The sequence below is a fragment of the Bombus vosnesenskii genome, unplaced genomic scaffold, assembly GCF_011952255.1.
Source record: "Bombus vosnesenskii isolate JDL3184/JDL3185 unplaced genomic scaffold, Bvos_JDL3184-5_v1.1 scf7180000013788, whole genome shotgun sequence".
Taxonomy (NCBI): Eukaryota; Metazoa; Arthropoda; class Insecta; order Hymenoptera; family Apidae; genus Bombus; species Bombus vosnesenskii.
In genome coordinates this window covers 575,907-597,129 of record NW_022883218.1, presented here as the reverse complement: position 1 = coordinate 597,129, position 21,223 = coordinate 575,907, and the positions used below count along the sequence as shown (strand labels likewise).

Here is a 21,223-nt window from a genome sequence, read left to right as displayed (position 1 = left end):
GGAACGTAGCGCGACTGTCACCGTGAATAATTATTCAGGACAATGGAGAAAGCCTTGGCAGCTGCCTATAATCGCAATATCTCCGTGACAAACACCCACATATTGTCGTTGAACGATCTACGACGACGCGGAAATGCGTGTTGTTGCTTTCGCGGTAATTATCCTTGCTCGTAGGAATTTCGCTTGGCGAGCATCCACTTGGAAAATTTCTTATGGTGCCTTGTTTCGCGTGAAATTCGATCAGTGATGATTTTCCATGCAACGATATCGCATATACGTTCAATATATTAAACAGTGAACAACAAAATTCGCTTATGATATACATAATTTCTTCATATTGACTTGCTTGAATTTATAGATAATTTATTTTCATAATAATAATTAAATAATTTCAAATAGTCTTTGTAGAATTTTAAAATATTTCGTTTCTTATTGATAAAAAGTTTTTATAAAAACCAGAATAATTGATAAGTTTAGTAAATAAGACTGATGGAATTGAACATTTCAGTCGGGGATCAATGCATCTAACAAAAATCCACCAATTATACAATGATATCAGGAGGATTATCGCATAAAGGAATAAACAAAGAATTCAACTAGAAACATCATTAACGTCGAATCTTTCCGTTACATAACTTCCGCCCGATGGCCCGGAAACGACGCTCTTTAAGTCACTCGTTTATCGGCCACGTGACGTGCTGGCTGTCAGGAGTATCGGGAACAGTGCGATAAAAATTCTTGTACGTCTCATCGAACACGATATTCCGATAATTCAAGCGTGGAAATACCAAGCACACCCACGTTGTTCTCTCTCTGCGAGATTTCACTTAGACTCGCAACGCAGATTTTCGCAAGAGTACACATTTATAACAGGTGGTGGGACGTAAAAGACTTGTCAGTTTTCAAAGAAGCACGCGAACGACGCAGAATATGACAATTCATAAATTCCGTGTAATAACATTGAACTCTAATTAAAAGCTATTTTCAAGCATATATTAATCGATTTGATAGGGGATAACGTGTTCTCGTGTATTTTGAGGAATTCAATTATTGCATACAGAAAATGAAATATGAAACGCGTTTCGCGATTCTTCGGGCTTTCCATTGAAAGGAATCATCGTTCAATCGGTGATAATTATAATTGATCGATTTCTACTTGGTATTAATGATTCGAAAGATATTATCGTTCGATAAGTATGCTATTGTCGTCTCAATTTAATAATAGGATTATTAATGAAGCTCAAGAAAATATGTACGCGTATCGTAAGATAATTATCTTTTCGTGGAACATTGGTAATAATGCGAATTATGAATTTCAACTTGGGATATAAAGAATAAGTATAACAGTGGAGCAATTATTTCGGTTAAATCTTACATTCATATTTATACTATTTTATTGGTATTTTTTCCTGATAATTGTATATTGAAATATTGATATTTTACTTTGTTAGTTTTACAGTCTAAATAAAGAAGAACACGATTTCAATATGATATGATAAATCGCTTGCTTATTACTAAAATAAATCTGATTAACTGACCTTAATTATCATCAGTCACTCATAAACTGCACTTACTGCAACGAATCACTTCTTCAACGTCGTAAAAAGTAAATGATTTATCTTAAACTCAATTAGTACGTTTAAGGATATCTATCAGTTACCGTTAATAACTTGTTACTTCAGTTCTTGCTTAGTTCTCACGACGTCGTGACTAACTCCTTCGTTATAATTATTACATAATTTATTAATATCTAGTGGGGGTCCCGACATACCTTCCTAATTATATCCTCTCACCTCAAAACATCGTCCGGGAGTAAGAGGCAACGTTCAACAACATATCTCCTAATCGTTCGTGTTAAGTAGCTCGTCGTGCTAGCCATTAATTTGTTCGATTAGCGTTTAGACGCTATTTTCAGGACGAATTTCATTTCAGTATTCGCTGCACAATGTACAGTGCAACACAAAATATGTCTACAACAGAAATTTGTAATTTATCATTGAAGAAGCCACTTGACGATGCTATTATTTGATAAATTAATGTATAAGAGGATTCTAGAGACAGAAAATAAAAAGAATCCAATTTAAATCATTGAAATAATTTAATTTAGCAATATAGACACAAAAAGCAATAAAATTACAAATAACGAGCGATTTGCCTGCAGAGTAATAATATCGATTTGACAAACATCGTAGAAATGGCAGTTGTAGAAAAAACGGAACAATCAACGTCGTTTGTTGATTCGAACGAATTGCATACTCGCGCACAAATACCGCTTGTGCGCACTTGTTGGCCACAGGTCGAAAGCCCCCTGGCGTACATTGTCCAAATTCGATCATAAAGGTCATCGTGTTGCGCAGAAAATTGTGGTTGTGGGCGTCGTAATCGGTTGTGTTTCGTTGCGTCGAAAAGCGCGACGCTGTCATCGGCAGACGTGTAATTTTCCGCGGTTGGAAAGCTAACCAGACCTTATCTGGCCCGTATGAATGGCAATCGCGAAAAATTGACCAACACCTGTGATTACAAAACATTCTCTAGGTGATCGTGCTTATTGTTAGCTGTGTTCTTCATTTTCTCTCGAATAAAATTGAACACGAAGCATACGAGAATTTTAGTTGTCTGTAAAAGCTGAAGTCTAGGAGCTATATGTCATTTTTCATGAACCATAGTATGTCTACAAAATTCTCTTGATATACTGTTTCTGTTATAATAATGTCTTCTAATGTACTGTTATAATAACTATTTTCTTTTATTACAATATTTGTTTCCTTATAGTTTATGTAACACGAACTTAATATATTTCTTTATGATTTCTTCCTTTATTTAATGTGGCATCATTGAATACAACAAATTTATATTTTAATGTTTTATGCTAACAACAATCCTTCTTAAGAAGTATTTGATTGTGAATTCAAACAGAGTTTCCAATGAAAAAAGAACAGGTTAAAATTATATAGTACTGGTGACATAACGTGAAATTTAGTGGATGGAGTCACGTACCTACCTAGAGCACGGTATTATTTACGCAAAGTTCGCGAGAGCTTAGGTAGCATATCATTTCTTGGTTAGTACGCGGCAAAGAAATACCTTTGCACCCTTTCTTTTGCTTTTTTTTACCGACTATCCCTCCATGGGTCTTGCATCTGACCTTTAACCCGAGATATTGATTATTCTTTCTTTCTCTCCTCTATCGTTTTCCTTCTTTTTTTAGTTTAGTATTAATAGAATTGATATAGATGGCGTTAAATAAAGATGGTTAAAACAGTAATGACGTAATAATATGCGACTAATGTCTTTAATACAATACTTAGGTATGGAGTTAGCAAGTAAGATTATTTGGTGTCAAGTTTTTCGTAGAAAAATCCTAAAATAAATAGTTAGGGATTTGTTTTAAATTTTGTATTTATATAACTCACCAAAATAGATCGAATATTTTGCAAGCTTCTGCAAAGTAAAAATGATTATAAATAATTTATTTACTTAGGTTATTTGTTTACGCAATAATCTCCCTGCACAAACAGGATATAGGGCATAAGTATAAAAATGGATTTATAGGACGTAAAATACAAGGGAAGGTATGAAAGGATACAAAACATTTTCGCTTATAATATTAAAATGTACAGGAAAGGGTCACCTTTAATGAAGATAAAAGAATTCATTTAACCTTCTATCACGATGAATTTTCTCTTAATAATGAATGCAATAATGCAATAAAATTACAGTCACAATGCACAAATCACATATAATACAATCAAATTATAAAGGAACAAAAAAAAGGAAGAATAAAATAGGTTAAGAATAATATTTAAAGTGGGACATATAGCTCCAATTATAATGGGATCATCTCTTAAAGCTTTATGTAGCAGAAGAATAATTACAATCCAGGTCACTCTTTATAAAAGTTATTATTTTTATTAAAAGTTACATACTGCATTGTAGGTTTCAAAATACTAAACTCGTTTCATTTTCGCGAGAAAATAAAAAACGAACTTTAAAAGAAAGTTCAAAACTCGATAATGAAAGAAGAAATAAGGATAAAAACAGAATCTGCATTATTCCAATCTTCTTTTATACATTTTTTGTTCAAAAAGATGCTACGGAAGGTCTTTCTTGCTCAATGAAAAATTTTGCCCCAATTTTCCTATCGTAGATTACTACGTATACTAGACACAGTCGTTAATATCAACAGCAATATCGCAAACTTAACAAACAGTCGGCTCACCATTGTCCGCATTTTCATATACGAACGTCCTAATCGGATTTTCTTCGTTGAATTCCGATTGCATAAGCAACTTCCAATTTCCAATCAACGGAAGTACCGATAACACTGCAGTCTCGTAATCGGCTCATTGCTAACGTAGTAGTATGATAAGAAATCAAAGAAAACGAGCGCATGACAGATCACCGGCGTAAATACAACCCTCGCCCATGCCTCGTTAAAACGTAATAATATCAGCGGTCGCGTTCGCCACCTATGGTTCGTTTCACCAACGACCTAACCTCGGTTCAGCAAAGGTAGGTTAGGTCACGCTACGTGTCTCAGGCTATTGCCAGTTAATGACTCTGACTATGTGTTCGTATCTCCCCTTCCTCGTTCCGCCCATCGAGTGTAGCTTTCTTCCTACGTCATCGACTCGTTAACCAAACATTGTCGAGTCGGAATCGTTAAATCGTTGCCCAGTCGAGTTTCGACTCGATAGCCTTTATCTTTTACACGCGTAGAAAGTATGAAAGAACCTGGAGAAGATAGCTGGAAAGTTTTGAACCTGGGTTTGTTCAAGGCTGATCGATTGATCGACACCTTGACGAATTGATAATCGGTCGTCTGGGATCTCGAGGATGGAACGATCGGTCGATGAACAAGGCAGGCTCTGTAAGAGGCTTAAACTCGTGCTTAAAACGAGAGCCTGAGATGTCATTCTATTATTCGTGATATAAAGAGCAACATCTGCGTAGATTAATGTAACGTGGGATTTATGCAATTTCTGAATTTTATGTATATTCACTGTTGAAAAAATTACGGAGTCTCAATTGGGATGAGAGAGTTACAAGTTCAATTCTTTGAAGTGAATCGGAAGTAATAGATATAATCATGACTTAAACGCCAAACTAAAAAGTTGAATATGCTCTCCATATATTTGCTGTATTTTATTACGCTACTTGTATTTCGTATCGTGTGCATTTTTACGTCTTAAAATTTTCTATAAATGCATAGCTCTATAAATAGCAGTAATAAAAATTGCCTAATAATTTTCCAACTCATGAAATTCTCGCTCGACGACGCTCCATTAGCCTGGAACCAAGGGTTTATGTGGAGAAGAAACCCTTATCCCTAGAAGGGTGCTAATTTTACCCACGACCGTAAAATAGGTGGCGGCTCAACTGGCTGTGATCGTTCGAGAAGATGGTGAATAGCAAACGGGACACTCGGTACGACGAAGAAACTCGTAATGAAAAGGGAACACTTACACGCCATTGTGGGCTCCCGTACGTATGCGCACACGCGTCCCCTTTGTGTCTCATTGTTACCGGGAAGAAAAGGAAGGCAAGCCAGTACACTCGATACCAGTCACCAATGCAAAACGGCCTTTACTTCAGGGACGGTTACGTGTATGCTCGCCCTTCGGAATGTGCACTTATGTATCGTGAAAAAGTACCGACCTTATATCCTTCAGTTTCATAGTCGCGCAGATTCGATCATTGCCATCTTTAATATTAGAATTATCAGACTTTTGTTTTTGGAATTATAAAAAAGGTTATTGTTCATTTTTGTTGAAATAGAACTGCGTTTATACAAAATATATTATTAGATTTGATTGATTACCAGCACGTAACTACCTATTTTCACACAACATACATCTGTGAGAAATAGAAATATGGAGAAACGAAAAGATGCTTTTAGTATTGAAGAAAAATATGATACGATTATTCCTTATAAATTATGCATTTTTCGAAGATTTATCTTGCTACCAACTTATTTGTTTAATTAGATCATTAATATTTGTATTATACGTTACAGAAAAAATGTGACGACTTAGACTTCTGTTACTTTAAAGCTTATGAAGATAAATTTACGAGTCGAATGCTCTTAAAGTAGTATAAAAAGTTTTTACCATCTTCTCAACTAATAATTCCAATGATTTATATTGGTCGAAATAAAATGACGAGATGGATACGTGTATTTCGACGTTGAGGTCTAACTTCTACGAAGGTCCTCTAATTTAGTAACTACCGCGCCATTAAACTAATGAAGTACTAAATATATTCATCTTCTTGGAACGCGCTCAGCGCAGAAGTGCAGTGCAAATCATCAAAAAAGGCCCGGTGAACTATGCAAAGAAGCAAACCGGTTCTGTGAGTTCCAAATCTCCATAGGGCAGGACCGAGTTTCTTTCCTCATTATTCTTTTTTTTTTTCTTGCCATTCCCTTTTGCTTCCTTTCTTTCATCTTTGTCACCGTGACGACACCACGCGCATTGCCTTATTCTAGCACAGCGAGTGGTAGTGTCTTTTACACCCTGCTGATCCGCATATTTCGGCTACGCGACTTGTTTCGGAAACAGTCGGCACCTTTTACCTAGATATAATGCGCAGTTATCTTCCGAAAGAATCTCGAAATCGGAAAAGTGGGCGTCCTTATAGCGTCTGCAACGTTCTAGAAGGTCGATCCTAAATAACCGATCTTAAATGAGGATTTCGAAACGGTTTATTTGGGGTGAAAAGTGAGTAACAATGAATAATAATTGATAAATATGGAATCTCTTGAGAACAAACTTTCATCTTAAGTAATTGTAAAAGACAAACCTCGATGTACGAGATTAGAGAAAACATATGGCAATTACATTATATGTTAAAGTTTCATGCATCTTCTAAATGTATTATTTTATGGACCTCTCTTTCTATTCTAGAGAAATAATTTTGAAAAAGGAACTCCTACAAACGATGTATAATATTAGAACATTTTTTATTTTTCTTTTCTTTTTTTTTTGACAATTTCTATAGTAATTCGTATTTAGAAAACAAATAGTAATTAGGATATTGAAACTACATTGTTTTCCAAATAACAATTTTACCTTTTTCTCAAAGTCCCTCAATTTTATTGTAATTTTTATTACCCAGAAATTCCATTCACATTCAATGTCTTACAATTTTCACTTCCCCATATATACTTTCAGCTCAGTGTGCATTATGCATTGCATTACGCAATCCACACATACATACATTATGGAACTGCTGTTAAAATAAAATGTCTCATCACTTATTCCGTATAAAAGTTCCCAAACAAGTCGTAATAAATGAAATAAAATTAGTCAAGAAGGATTCCAAAATTATGTTAACGTCTTACATGGGTGCAAGAGAAGCCGCCCCTTTTTGGAACGTGGCATTTATCGTGTCCTCGGACGTCGATTATCAGGCGCAACATGCCAGCAAAACGATGTATAATGTCCACTAATGCACCCTGCTGATCAGTTGTGAGTGGTTTGTCAGTGGTGTTCCATCGACATCGGCTAGCCTCCTGGTAAAATACCAACGGGATTCGTATTCTGTGTAGCCGAAAAGATAAATCTGCACCGACCGATGGCAGCAAGGATGAACCAGAAGAAGAATAAAAAGAGGGACACGCCGAGGGGAAGAGGGAGGGCCACGCCTTTGTCCTAGTACGTCCACCGATCTTTCACCAGGAAGATGGAAGAAAAAGAAGATTGAGGTCTCTCCTTCGGTCCCTGGATCCAACTGCACACTCGGACAACTTCGTCGATATGCTTGTTTTTGTTAAAATGTGTCTGCTGCTCGCTGTCATTTTGCCCCTTATCGCCGTTGTTTTTTTGGCTGCCTTGTGTGGAACTCTTATTCGAGTCGTTTGGCATATGATCGATAGAAGTTTTCTGTCGTTTAATAACCTTTTCTATTTGTGACAACATATTTCTTTAGAAAAGGTAAAAGGTAAAAGACTTGTTTTTGGTTTGAAAGGTTTTAAGCTTAGAGTCCGACATTCGTGACTTTTCAGAATCTTGGGGAGAGCGAAAGTTTGCATACAAGCGTATTAATTCATCCCCGGGAAGGCGTAAATCATTGCCCGACACACCCACGCTGGTAATGGATTTCGTCGCCAGCGAACGCATAATTCCGGTTTCACAAATGATACCTCTCGTGCCAAGTAGTTAGCGATCGGGGTTGGAGTGCTCTTGTACACAAGGGTGTTACTATCCCGACCTCAATCGTTTTTGAAAGTATGGAGTTAATACGTTGTCTCTTTTCTATTTTTTCCGAACTCTGAAAATTTTTGTTAAATCAAATTTCTATTGACTCCAGCAATCGAGAAATATTTTATACGTCCAGTATGCAATAATTTCAAGTAATTTTCTGAATAATCACTAGAATAAATAGGAATCCTAGTTCTATCATGTGAATTTTAATTCTAGATTATATTGAATTTAAAAGTTTTACAACTTGAAAATTCAAATTTCTTTTAAGTTCGAAGTCCTATTAAGTAATCTGACATCCTGTACTAAATTTCTTTCAAGTTTATATCCTACGTTAATTAATAACAATTACATCGAGACTTTAATCATTCACTGTATATCGTGTGCGAGTCGTGTAAATCGTGTTTAGCTTAAAATATTCATTCATCGATAAATGTTGCGTAACGCAACGAAATGACAATTCGACTAGAAGAAGAAAGAAAATCGGTTAGAAGATACCGAGTTGGGAAACATGTGCAAGGAGTCGTGGTTTTAGAATAATATTTCCAAGTTGAAAATAAACGAAGCGTTCCTCGAGATCGAGGGCACGTCAGTACCTTGGTGCACGCGAGAGGGTGTGGCAACCACGAGCGAAGAGGAAACGCACGTTCACCGACAGCCATGAATTTCCGGTCCATTTAAGTCTCTGAATTGCTTCGGAACCGTATTGTTTCACGTCACATTTTACACTGCTATAAAAATTTGCATGCTGTCGAATCGATGCTGGTTTTCTTTTGCCTTTAAATTATTAGGTTGTTCGAAAATTTCGCAGCGAAGTTGAGGAATAATTTAGCATTTTATTAACACAGTTGTTACCAAAGTGAATTAGAGCAAAACGGCCACTATAAACCATTTCTTGTTCCTTGTACTTTCGTATTATATATTTGATAGCATAATAGACTTTTATTATAAACAATAACTCTCCGAAATTTGTTCTTCAGAGAAGTTCATTTGGTTTACAGCTTAAACTTGAATCTAACAATGTTAAGGAGTAAAGCACACGTAAACTTTCCAAATAACCCAATATCGATAAAAAACTTGACATTCTGAAAAAGAAAATAAAACTGGATATGTTGTTATTAAAAATTTCTACGAGATAAAAACTGATGGTACAATGTTATATCTAGCGAAGCAAAGCCCGCAAATGTCTATTTCAAACAGAGACGACTATTTCGCTCGAAACGTCGAGGGACCGAGAGCTACATGGTCGAAGTTCTATACGAAACGAGGCGCCACGAACTGGTTACGAAAACGCGAATCACTTCCAGAACACAGTGTGATCATGTTAGTGGCTAAAGCAACTCATTAGAGTTACGTTTATGCAATGGAAGGTCATAAACAGTGTACAACGTTGCCATATATCACTGAACAAAGGTTGAGTTGTCGAGGAACGGGGACGAATTGCAAAAGAACTTTCAGTAATGGGTGCGGGTAGATAATCTCGCATTCTAGAAGCTGCAATAAACCAATGAAAATGATAACTAAATATCCAGACTGGGAACGATTCGACTCTACTTCGCCTCCTTCTGATAGCCTCTTTTATAGTTGCTCACCTTTGTTCCACGTAGCTATCGCTCCCATAAAATTCTGGACTGAATCGTCAATTAAAAAGTTGAAACGGTAAACGATATGGGTGTCCGTAAAATAAGAAACGGTTTTCTTAACGGGAAAGGATATAAATTTCACGAAGAATATGGCGGAAAAAATTATAAGCAGTAGAATAAGTAACAGTAGAATATTCCTGTAAGTTCTCAAATATATATTCGGGAGGAATAATTTAATTATGGGAAGAAAGTATGGAACGAAAATTTAAAGCAAATAATCGCTCGTCCAGATTTAGGGTTCCTCGCAAATGACAGGGCATCACGAAACGCTTAAGCGTAATTTCCTTCTCTCGGCAAAGTGATTTCCTTTTTTTCTCGTTTCACAGAGTACTAATTCCGCGCGTTATTAAGAAAATTGCCGTGGCCAAAAAGAGAATTTTTAAAGCTTACACGGGCGTTTAATTTCGATTGTAATTCACCCACGCGACCGTGTTAATCGCTATGGCAATTTGTACCAAAGCGAAGTTCCATATTGTACTTCCTTTTTTAAACATACAACGTCTGCAACGTAAATGAAACTAAGTGAAATTAAACGAACTATATTTTTCAATTTCATTATTTCACTTTTCAGTTGAAATTTTACTCCACAAAATTTAATACTGAAAATTTACATTTCACGTTAAGCAAAATAGAATGTCTGATTAACGATATTTCAGAAGAGAAGATAATTTTACACGCTCGAGGTTTATCGTTTTTACGGCTATTTACAAGTAGTTGAGAGTTGTCGTTGGGAAGAACCCTCTTTATGAGAAACAGAGAACAAGAGAGGTTGTACCAGGTCCCTCTTTATGTTACTCAAGGATTTGAAGGCAATTGGAAGGTACTTAGAACTGAGACACTTCATTTGCATCTCTATAAGTCGCAGACGTGCATCCACGTACATGTGAGACGGAGGCAACGAGCCAGTGAATCCACGTGTTTTCCTTGTATCTTTCCTATTCGGACATATTTAAAAAGTTTTAACAAACTGATCGTTCTATTCATACCCCAACATTTTAAAAAAATATATGTAACGCAATAAACGATTAACTAATTAAATAGCTGATAGCTTCAAAAAACACATTGCATATGAGAAATTAATTTTTATGAAATTTTTAGATACAATAAAAAGCTGTTTATTCTTAACAAATTCTAAATTGATTCTGAATAACTTCGCTTTATAAATGGAAAAAACATGAGAAAGCAGATGTCATAAAAATTGGATTTGCTGTAAATTAATATAATCAATGACCGAAATAAACGTCTTGACTGTATCGAATCGTGATTCCTGCGAGAAGATAGAGGGAAGTCATGCGAATCAATTGCAACTATATTCAGGTCCTGGAACCTGGTACTGACAATCTCAAACTCGTGAGAACCAATAACCACGACACTAGGATTACACGAATAGTCATCGACAGTCTGGCATAATTTGCAGGTTGTAGCTATTGATTCGCGTGTTTTGGAGGCCATTACTATCGGCTCGCGTGTGATTTACGACTGTTCTAGTAATTTCTAGTGCCAACATTATTAACACCCAGTCTTTTATTTATTAAACACTCGCTGATGACTATTTTATTAAATTTTAAATGTTTATTTTTCAATCTATTCAGATTTTACATTTTAAAGTATATTATCAGTTGCATACGTTTCACGATAATTCTCACAAGAATGTTTTAAAAGAGGATCAGTCATTTTAAATCTGTTTTTTCATAATAAATCTTCTTTCTGAGATGATTGATATCTAAGTCACGTAGCCTAAACAAGAATTCAGTTTAACTCATATTGGCGATATTGTTATCACGATATAAGATACAAAAATGAACATAACGTTCTACAATATTTACTACCACAATATTCTATGCTTGTGGAATAATTGTTACAAAAAAAATTGGGAAAACGCCATTAATCTTGAAACTATTTTTCCAGCGTAAAATTTGCTTCTGACATGATTCACGTCTAAATTACCATAACCAAGAGTCTATTCTAATCGCACACGTTCCGAGCTATTAAAATCGTTCGCTAAGAGGACACGCGTTGACTCTTGGCGCCGCATCAACAATACATCGCCCCTTTTACGGATGGACACAGTTCTGTGGAAACAACAAGAACACAAGAACATTCTGGCGACATATGCAAATACCTGACCGAGAAGAGAGTCGACATTGATCTCGTTTCAGTTGGCTGGTATCGTTTTGCAATTCCTTCAGCGAGTGGCTTTTCGCCGTTTCTCGAGACAGACGTTAATTAAATGATGCAGCCGATGCGACAACTCGATCGACAGTGGTTGCTCGTTATCGAACGCGGTCCACGGGCTTTTTGCATTGTAAGCAATACTGGCTACGCATCGTTGATTAATGCGGAAGTGTGAACGCGAAGACGGCTACTCAATTCCGGAGTATCCATTGATTCCAATGCTGTCTTTGTATTTTATTAACGAGCTCCACAAGAATTCGCGTTGTCTCTCTCCGCAGACATTGATTTCTAGCGAACGTGGACAGAAGTAAAACGACTATTTTTCCGAGATTTTGCTATTATGTTATACGAGGGTCGTCAAAGAAGGACATAATAAATTCGTTTTTGGTGATCATTTAATTTTGACGAAGGAACCACTTTAATATGATTAATCTTTTTAAAACGACTCGCTCTTTCGCTACGAAATATTTTTTTCGAGCTGCGAGAGAAATAATAGATCTTTGTTGGTAATAATAGAAATAGAGTTGTTGATAATAGAAATATTTAATGTTTTTGTAAAAAGAAGACTAGAATTAGAAGCAATTTTATCGAATACTGACTTTGTTTTGTGATTCTTTTCAGACTTCGTTGATTCCATGATTCGCAATGCAATATGAGACGATTAGCAGCATATTATGATGTAATACGATAAAAAATAAAATAAAATAAGCGAAACGCGTATTTCGAGACACGAAGCGTTTTGCATCGAAATGCGAATTATCGAGTTATCAATTTATGTTTCGGCAGGAAATCGCGATGCAGGAAATGTAGGGAAACAGAGACCGTGAAACGATCGTTGAAAGGGACGAATAAATTTGTAGTAGGCTACGTGGAAGAGGAAGTCTGTGCTTACGTAGAGAAACATTTGGAACAGCCTGGTGTATCCATGCTTTTATGCAACGTGCAGGGGTTAAGCAATGGTGTTTACGGCCGACTTTTGACGTCAGAATCGAAGTAGGTCGGGCATTAAAAGCTGCAGCACGTTCGATGGAAGAGTCACGGGCAAGAATATCGCGCGTTTTATGCGACAGATCGAGAATCGAAGGGCAAACGTCGAGCTTTTTCTCGAAATTGTGTCGCGTAATTCGTGATTGTCCACGGTCTTAAGTCGATCATGTCAAGAATTTTCATTTCAATTCGCAATGTCACGCTTTTCATTACAAGGGATAGAAGTTCGTGGGCAAGAAAAAAGGAAGTTTTAATAGATAAAATTTTCATTAATTTATTGTATCGTATCATGATATCGAACTTTTAATATGAAATATACATTGCACAATTTAGTTTCGTATATCAGTAGTCTGTTTTCTGAGAAATTTAATATTTAATGTCGAAATTGTATTTGGTTGTAATGTCGAAATTTATATGTCTTAAACTTCAATGGTTTGGGGAATTTGAAACAAGCCTGATAGGTGTATTTTTTTCGTAGAGTATTCTTAATAATGCTATACAGTGACTCTTATTAATAATCGGACACTATAGTATTCTATCGATTACTACTCTGTATATTTGATCATAATTAAAGTAACGTGCCTTATGTTTTTTATTATAACGAAGCATGTATTTTTCTTGACAATAATGCAAATTTTGTTTGCTTGGACTAAATATTTGTGGCATAACATATAATACGCTATAATATGTTAGGAAATATATTATTCGTACGTCGCATAAATATTCGGACACTTATTCATTCATATTTGTTAGTTACACTTCTACAGTTTTAGTACTGTTTGCAGACATACATGTGTGTTGCGCAAGATGTAGAGCATACTTCGAAATATCAATTATTATTCGAAAATCATTGTCATCAGTCAGAAATGTTGAATATGAAACGAAAAAGCAAAAATACTTATTTTAACGTGCGACGATTAGACATTTCCAACCGTGAAAAAGGAAAATATTTATCGAGAAATCATCTCTCTCTTAAAATTAAGCAAGTGTATCGTGGCAGACATAAAAAGGTACAATCGTGAGGATCGGATAGAGTAAATTCTTCAAAAAAGACGACCAAAGATACTTAACGATCGAGATAAACGGAATATTAGGAGGAAAATAAAAAATCCCGACTTAAATGCTCCTAAGTTAAGTGCTGAATTATTTGAAGAGTCAGAAAAGAAAGTTCATCCAGATACGATACGTCGAGTATTTAAAAGAATGTGAATATAACGGTAGAGTAGCACGTCGAAAGCCGTATGTAAATTAGGCAAATCGTAAGAAAAGATTAGTATTTACCAAATAATTTATTAACGAAGGACAAACTTGGTGGAATGATGTTTCTGCCGATGAAAGTAAATTCAGTTTACTTGGACCTGATGGACGAAAAATAGTGCCGCGTAAACGGAGTCAAGAGCTTAATTTTAGAAATTTAAGTCCGACAATTAAACACGAAGATGGAAGTGTCATGGTTTGGGGTTGTATTTCGTCGAAAGAAGTTGGGGAATTGGTTTTTATAGATGCAATTATGGATAAAAATAGGTATTTAGACATTTTAAAACAAAATCTAAAAAAAGGTGTAACTGCAGTGGACATTGAAAACACACTTTTTTTATCATGATAATGAACTGGAACATAAAGCCAGGATAGTTTAAGAATATCTGTTATACAGGGTGGTTGGTAACTGGTGATACAAGCGGAAAGGGGGGTGATTCTACGCGAAAAAGAAGTCGAAAATATACAATAAAAACTTTTTCTTTTTTTTTAATTTTTTTAAGAATCTACAGTGAGATCCGTTATAACGAGACGTGATAAAGTGCGCGCGTACCGAGCGAAAATTCAAAGCCGATTTTCTCGAAAACAAAGCCTCAAACGAAAAATTTTTATTCTAACCTAACCCCCTTTCCGCTTGTACCACCAGTTACCAACCATCCTGTATAACTGCCATCGTGTGTTACATAAAGCACCGCAATCACTGGATTTAAATCCAATTGGAAACTTATGGGACTATCTGGACAAAAAGATTCGGCAAACACTAATTACGTGAAAGGATGAACTAAAACAAAGATTATTAGAAGAATGAAAGTGTACCACGCAAAATTATTTGCAAAAAATTATAACAAACATGCCAAATCGATTACAACATGTAATAAAACAAAAAAGCTATTCAACAAGATATTGACATTTAAAAAATTCATATAATATACATGTATTTTTTATGTAAAGTCATTCTAAAAAAATTAAATGTCCGAACATTTTTGCAACGTATGAATAATACATTTCCTAATGTATTATTTGTTATGCTACAAATTATTTAGTCTAAATAAATAAAATTTGCGTTATCGCCAAGAAAAATACATGCTTTATCATAATAAAAAACAAAAAATACGTTAATTAAATCATGGTCAAATATACAGAGTAGCAATGGATGGAATACTACAGTGCCCGAATATGAATAAGAGGAGTCACTGTATGTATATGCTAATATAATATGAATTTCAATATCCTTTCAGCTTAATGCAATAATCTTCAATTACATAGAACTATCAATGATCAAAGAATTTTTATCATTAAACATAAAAGTTAGGTTTCAAATTTTAAAGCAATTTGAATAAGTTTATCCAAGATTTTTTTACTCGTTTCTACGCCCTCATTTTCTCGACCCGCGATGATGCTTCTCCTTGATTCGCTCTCGCAAGCTCTGGAAAAACATCATTTTTTTCGATATCAACAGTTACGGAATGTACTCCACGTTGCAAGGGGAAAGTAGAATTAAATAAAGCTCGAGAGGATACTAGAGAAACAGGCATTCCTTTGCGTGTAGTTCCACAGTGATATTACTTTCATAGAGAAAACGAGCAGGGAGAGCATCTTCGAAACAATATCTTGGTCTTCGATTGAAACGAATACGATACAGAATTTCTCTCAGCTACGGTTTATTGCGCTCTTCGATATAAGACACTCGAAAGAAATTTTTGTACCATCGACGTTCGAATGTTTAATCAAGTTTGTTGACGTTCGGCTAAGTTCGATCACAAATTCGAGATATTGCTAAGATACCTCACGTGATGGATTGAGGTCTCTTTAACTTAGCGTAACAGCTTATTTTTTTGTACACCGATTTTTCCGTGTATTTCGTTGTATACGAAAGGATAAGAAAGTCCAAAACGTCATAGTTAATCAGTAAGCACATAGAAAGCAAAGATTAAGGTGTTATCAGAAATGTTAGTTTGTTTAACATATGTTTCACCTATATTGCTTTGGAACGTGAGAGCGTATCGGAGAAGAATTTAACAAACAAGCAACAATATTGATCCTTAATAATATCATTAGTCACGTGGAAATTTTCGAACAGAACGTTTTAGTGTAATTTAATGAATAAATATTTTCAATAACTATTTAGAAGGGGTTCGGTCTCGATGCTCGATCCGGTTGCCCGCGTTACGACGGCGATTCGTTCGGAAGGCGCAGCCGCTTTGCCGGTTTCTGGATTGTGGCGTCTGGCCGCTGTCGCCTGAATTGCGTAAAAGCAAATCTCCTTACGAAAGGGTCGTGTACCTACACGGCTACGGTACCGTACTCCACGGTCTTTTATTCCGCATGAAGTGACACACCTACGTGCCGCTTTATTCAGAACATAGCTGGAAGTCTCAGGCAGCGACCTACCGCAAAGCCGTATTATTTCGACGAGCTGGATTTCCGTGTCATCCGCCTTTCCAAGACGCGTCATGCTGGACGATGAATCATTAAATCGACCTTCAAACGCGCGAATATCGCGTCACTTCTGCTGTTAAGCATGAAACTCGATTTGGTCGATCTTGTTTAATGGCATATTCGATTAATTGCTTCGCACAATCGATGATGTTTGAGGAGATGCACGAATCTCGATAGCTATGAAATTTTTGCTAAATTATTTTTGCTAAAACGAAGAATTTAAATTTTGCGAAACGATAATACGAACTTTATAGTATTTATTTTAATTATGTAATAGTCTTAATATTTGCAACTTTACAGACCAATAACGTCGACGATGACTCAGTTGTATTTCTATAATTAGTGCGTGATTTTTCTGTTAGTTTTATGGGGATGGGCTTGTAAATATGATTTTACGAAAATCCATGCCAGTTATGGATTACGTTTGACGCGATTCCTATTGGGTTTTTTTGCAAGTTTAGAAAAGAATCAGTTAGTTCGTTGTTTGTGAAAGGAACGTACAATCACTGGAACTTTAATTGCACTTTCGAACCACGTCTTTTCGTTTACATGATGAATAAAGAAGTTCGGAGCGCGCTTCATTGAGTAAAAAATTCAGTATGCGATCACAATTATCCCATGGCAGACTTTAAGATAACAGAAGATGTCTCTACTCACAGTATGCTCGTTAAAAACTGCCATTACCAGGGATCATGGAAAGGAATCTTTTTAAATTTTATTCAAACATTAACTTTAATAGGAGGAATATTTGCACATATGCGTATATATTTAGTTTTTCTTTAATTCAAGCATGATTCTAAAGAATACAATGTACATCTCTGTGAATAAATACTCTTCAGTTTATAGGATCCTTTCAATTCATCCAATGGCCAGTCTAAATCTATATACAAAAGTAAAAAATGATTATCTTCCTCTGGTCTTACTAAATTCATCCCTGGATAGTGTAAAGTTGGGTAATGGTATGATTTGCGCTTTATTTCCGACTGAACTTTTTAATTGTAGTGACTTTGAAAATGAAAGAACGCTTCTTTAACTACAAGAAACAGGGAAATATTTGTGGGTAAACTGAGTCATTTATATCCACGCTCATTTTTTCGTTCGTGAGATAAAGCGTTTGCAATCTTTTTCTACCACACAAGAATTCGAAAAAATTAAAATGTAAAATTTTCCATAAATTATCGATAGGAATTTGTCTACGGATTATTTCTTGTTCAAAATATTCTCGTATTATCCACCTTGCAACTTTCGCAAAGGCTTCACTACGCACACTACAAACACACCGAAGACTAAGAAAAGACTCTTAACCCGTCGCTTACCCTTCGCGTCCCTTAAGAACAAGCCCATCCCCATAAAACTAACAGAAATACGTTTCTTCCAGCACGTCCGCACAACAACGCATATCGGTTCCGTGATCGATCGACCTAATGAAAAGCGACGCGAGCGCCACGCCGTTCTGTTCTGCTAATTAATAAACTTCCATCGAAACACCAAGAGTGAAAGGCTCGATTAAACGTCCTTGAAGGAGGTTGCATGTACTATATCTCTATTACGCCCATTTATCGAATTTGACTAGTTTGGCCACAGAGACGAGATTGAATTCGAATTGGAATTCATGAACAGTTTCGCAGTGATTCTATGAACAGTTTTGAAGTAAACGGACTAATTAATTTTGCTGTGGTCCTTGAATGTTTTTCAATAGACTGTAGATGGAAAACAAGATAAATTACATCTCCCATCTTTTATATGACAATTTTAAGATTCAATATGTCGTCAATTAATTACATTTTCATTTGATTTGAGGATTAAATATACGTTTTTGTTACTCTCTTGGGAAATATTAATGACGTTAATTATGCCGCAATATTAATTGAATTAAATTAACACACAATTATTCGTTTCCTACAAAACATTGCGTATTTATCAACTATTTTCGAAAGCTTTTCATAAATGCTTCTTTTATAAATACTTCTTTTGAGTCATCAAATAACACTGAAATCGGAAAATTAGTAATAATAGCGTTATCATATTTTCTTGTATGGACTTGTACTTTTATTAACACTTTTCTTAAATTTGGGACATCTTTTATCGTTAGAAAAGTGTAATGGGATGGGAAATAACCAGAAAAATGTAGCAGGGTTAATTCACGAGAACGTATATTGTAGAACAGATCATGATCCATGATGTAACGCGTGATGTCGTGCGCCACGGTCGAGAAGCTCGACGACGTAGCGGTCAGAAAATAAAGATGTTAACCACTCTCTCCCTCTCCCCCCTCTCTCTCCATCCATCTCTCTCTCTCTCTCTCTCTCTCTTTTTCTTTATAGTGATAGCTATCTACGTTTTATCGCGTGGCAATGCGCGATCGCATCGGTGTTATAGATATGAATTCTCTTTTCCGTCGCTACGGGTGGTCAAGGACTCCCTCAAAGACAGAAACGTGCTAGCCTCGACACCAAGTTTTCCCGCTACCCCCTTGCTTTCTTCTTTATATCACCGATCGTCTATGTCCTTTTCGCAACTTTCGCTCGTACCATCGTTGGTTATCCCTGTTCTCATTTGTGGCTTCTCGTGGATCCCACGTGGGACTTTCGCGACTGCCTCCTGGCCAATTAACCATACGCAGAAAAAAACTGCTGCTGAAAAGTGATATGTCCCTCTGACCCGTGTAGAAATTTCAGAAGAGTTGCAGGATATTCTCCATTTTCCTTCTTCCTGTTTCCTTGTTATCGGTGTGCAAATCTTACACGCAAGTCCACCTGATCTAAAGAAAGGTTATTGCAGTTAAACTTATATAGAGATTTTGAAGTTATGTCGCTCTTTGATCAGATTAGTTTTAGGTATATTCATTATCATAGGATATTTTGTTTTATCTAGGATTTTTCTAGCGGATATTTTGACTGTATCTGTTTTCATTAATTTGATGCGTGTCTTTTACAAATATTTCTATTAAAAAAATGTTTTGCTGAAATTTGTTCTATGTATTATTTTCATTAATTTTTGTGGTCGAGTAATGAAATATTTCTTATATGTTATTTATTAAGATATTGTTTTGAAATTGAAGCTTTTGTTGTGTTTCTTACTGAACCGTTGAATACACTACAGCCTACTATGGAAGTGTAAATATTTGGGATTGGTTTCATAATCGTTTGATGCTTATGTTATGTTATGCATTATGTACTGATCTCAATTTTTTTCATGCGAATTTAATCGAATAAATATAGAAAAATATGTCGCGTTTATCTCGTCAAAAACAGTACCTCGTGAATGAAAAAGAATGATGAAAGAACGAGAGATCTAGTTCCAAGATCGTCGACGATCACACGTTTTTATGATAAGGAACAAGTGTTACTGAACTATGCCCATTCATAACCCACTTGGCATCTCGGAAGATTAGATACGCAGCTTGCTCAGATAACTTTTCTGATTGACAACCTGGAAACAGTGGAAGAGTAACGTATCGTTTCTTATCGGTTTCTAGAAACGAGCGAGAAGATGCTGTATTGCAACACGAGTCTAGTATATTAACCTTTCTGTGATCTATGTTTCTCTCAAAAGTTTCTCTCGTTTTGTAAGAAAATAATAGATGTACGACATTTCCTGTTTTGTATTATTTTGTTGAATTATGTATGCCGCATTTTGTTCTATTACGTTGTTCTATTTACATTTGACAGATTAGGTTTCATGTTTGTATAAACATTGCTGGATAAAGCAGATGCGAGCAGATAGCGAAAGATACTTTTGGGACAACCTAATACGATTCTATTTAAAAATTTAAGCATTCATACAAAACTTTAAATTTAAATTCTATAATTCAAAATTCCATATTCTCAAATCTAAGTTGAAACTTTCAAGCCTCTAGTTTTAAGTAAAGACTATATAATTTAAAACTTACAATGTTGTTTAGTTAATATCTTTTAACATTCTTTTCTTATGTACATTAATAAAATACCCTGTTAAAGCATGACAAGCTAAAAGATTCTTTATATATATAAATTCTTCGTAACAAAAGAGTAAATTTCCCTTCTGACGGACATCATCCTCAAGAACAAAACCCTTCGAAATCGACAACGACTCCAGAACGGTTGACACCAATACTCGGAATTCCAGCATACAGATCGATCTCATTCCTGTCGGTCGCGAATAAATTCCTGCCTCGTTTTAGTAATTCCCTCCTTCGGGATGTCCGTTTTCCCTTGTCTCGTGAGTTTCATCGCGATGCATTCCTTTCGCGCTGCGACACACTCGCGTTCTCGCGAGTTTTTCATGTCACGCTGTCAGCCAAGGTATCTCGTCTCGCATAATGAAGAGCACCGTTTTCGTCGTGGTCGCCGCTTTTTCTGACGAGGCCTTCATCCACCAAACGAGCAGGGTCGTGCGCTGCAAGCAGAGGAATCCTGCCCCGCTAATGATCAGAATGTTTGTTCATGTAAATGCGGATCCCGGCCCTTTTTTCTTTCGCACACTTTGCTGAAAACGAGTTTATCGCACGAGCCTGGTTGTCTTCGATAATGTTTCTGCTGT

The 21,223-nt window shown here is 35.9% G+C and overlaps 1 protein-coding gene across 2 annotated transcripts in view; it reads left to right on the top strand.

The window, feature by feature from the left end:
- LOC117238983 (rho GTPase-activating protein 7) overlaps positions 1-21,223 on the top strand; it is a 349,400-nt gene that overhangs the window by 248,296 nt on the left and 79,881 nt on the right. The window lies entirely within an intron of this gene.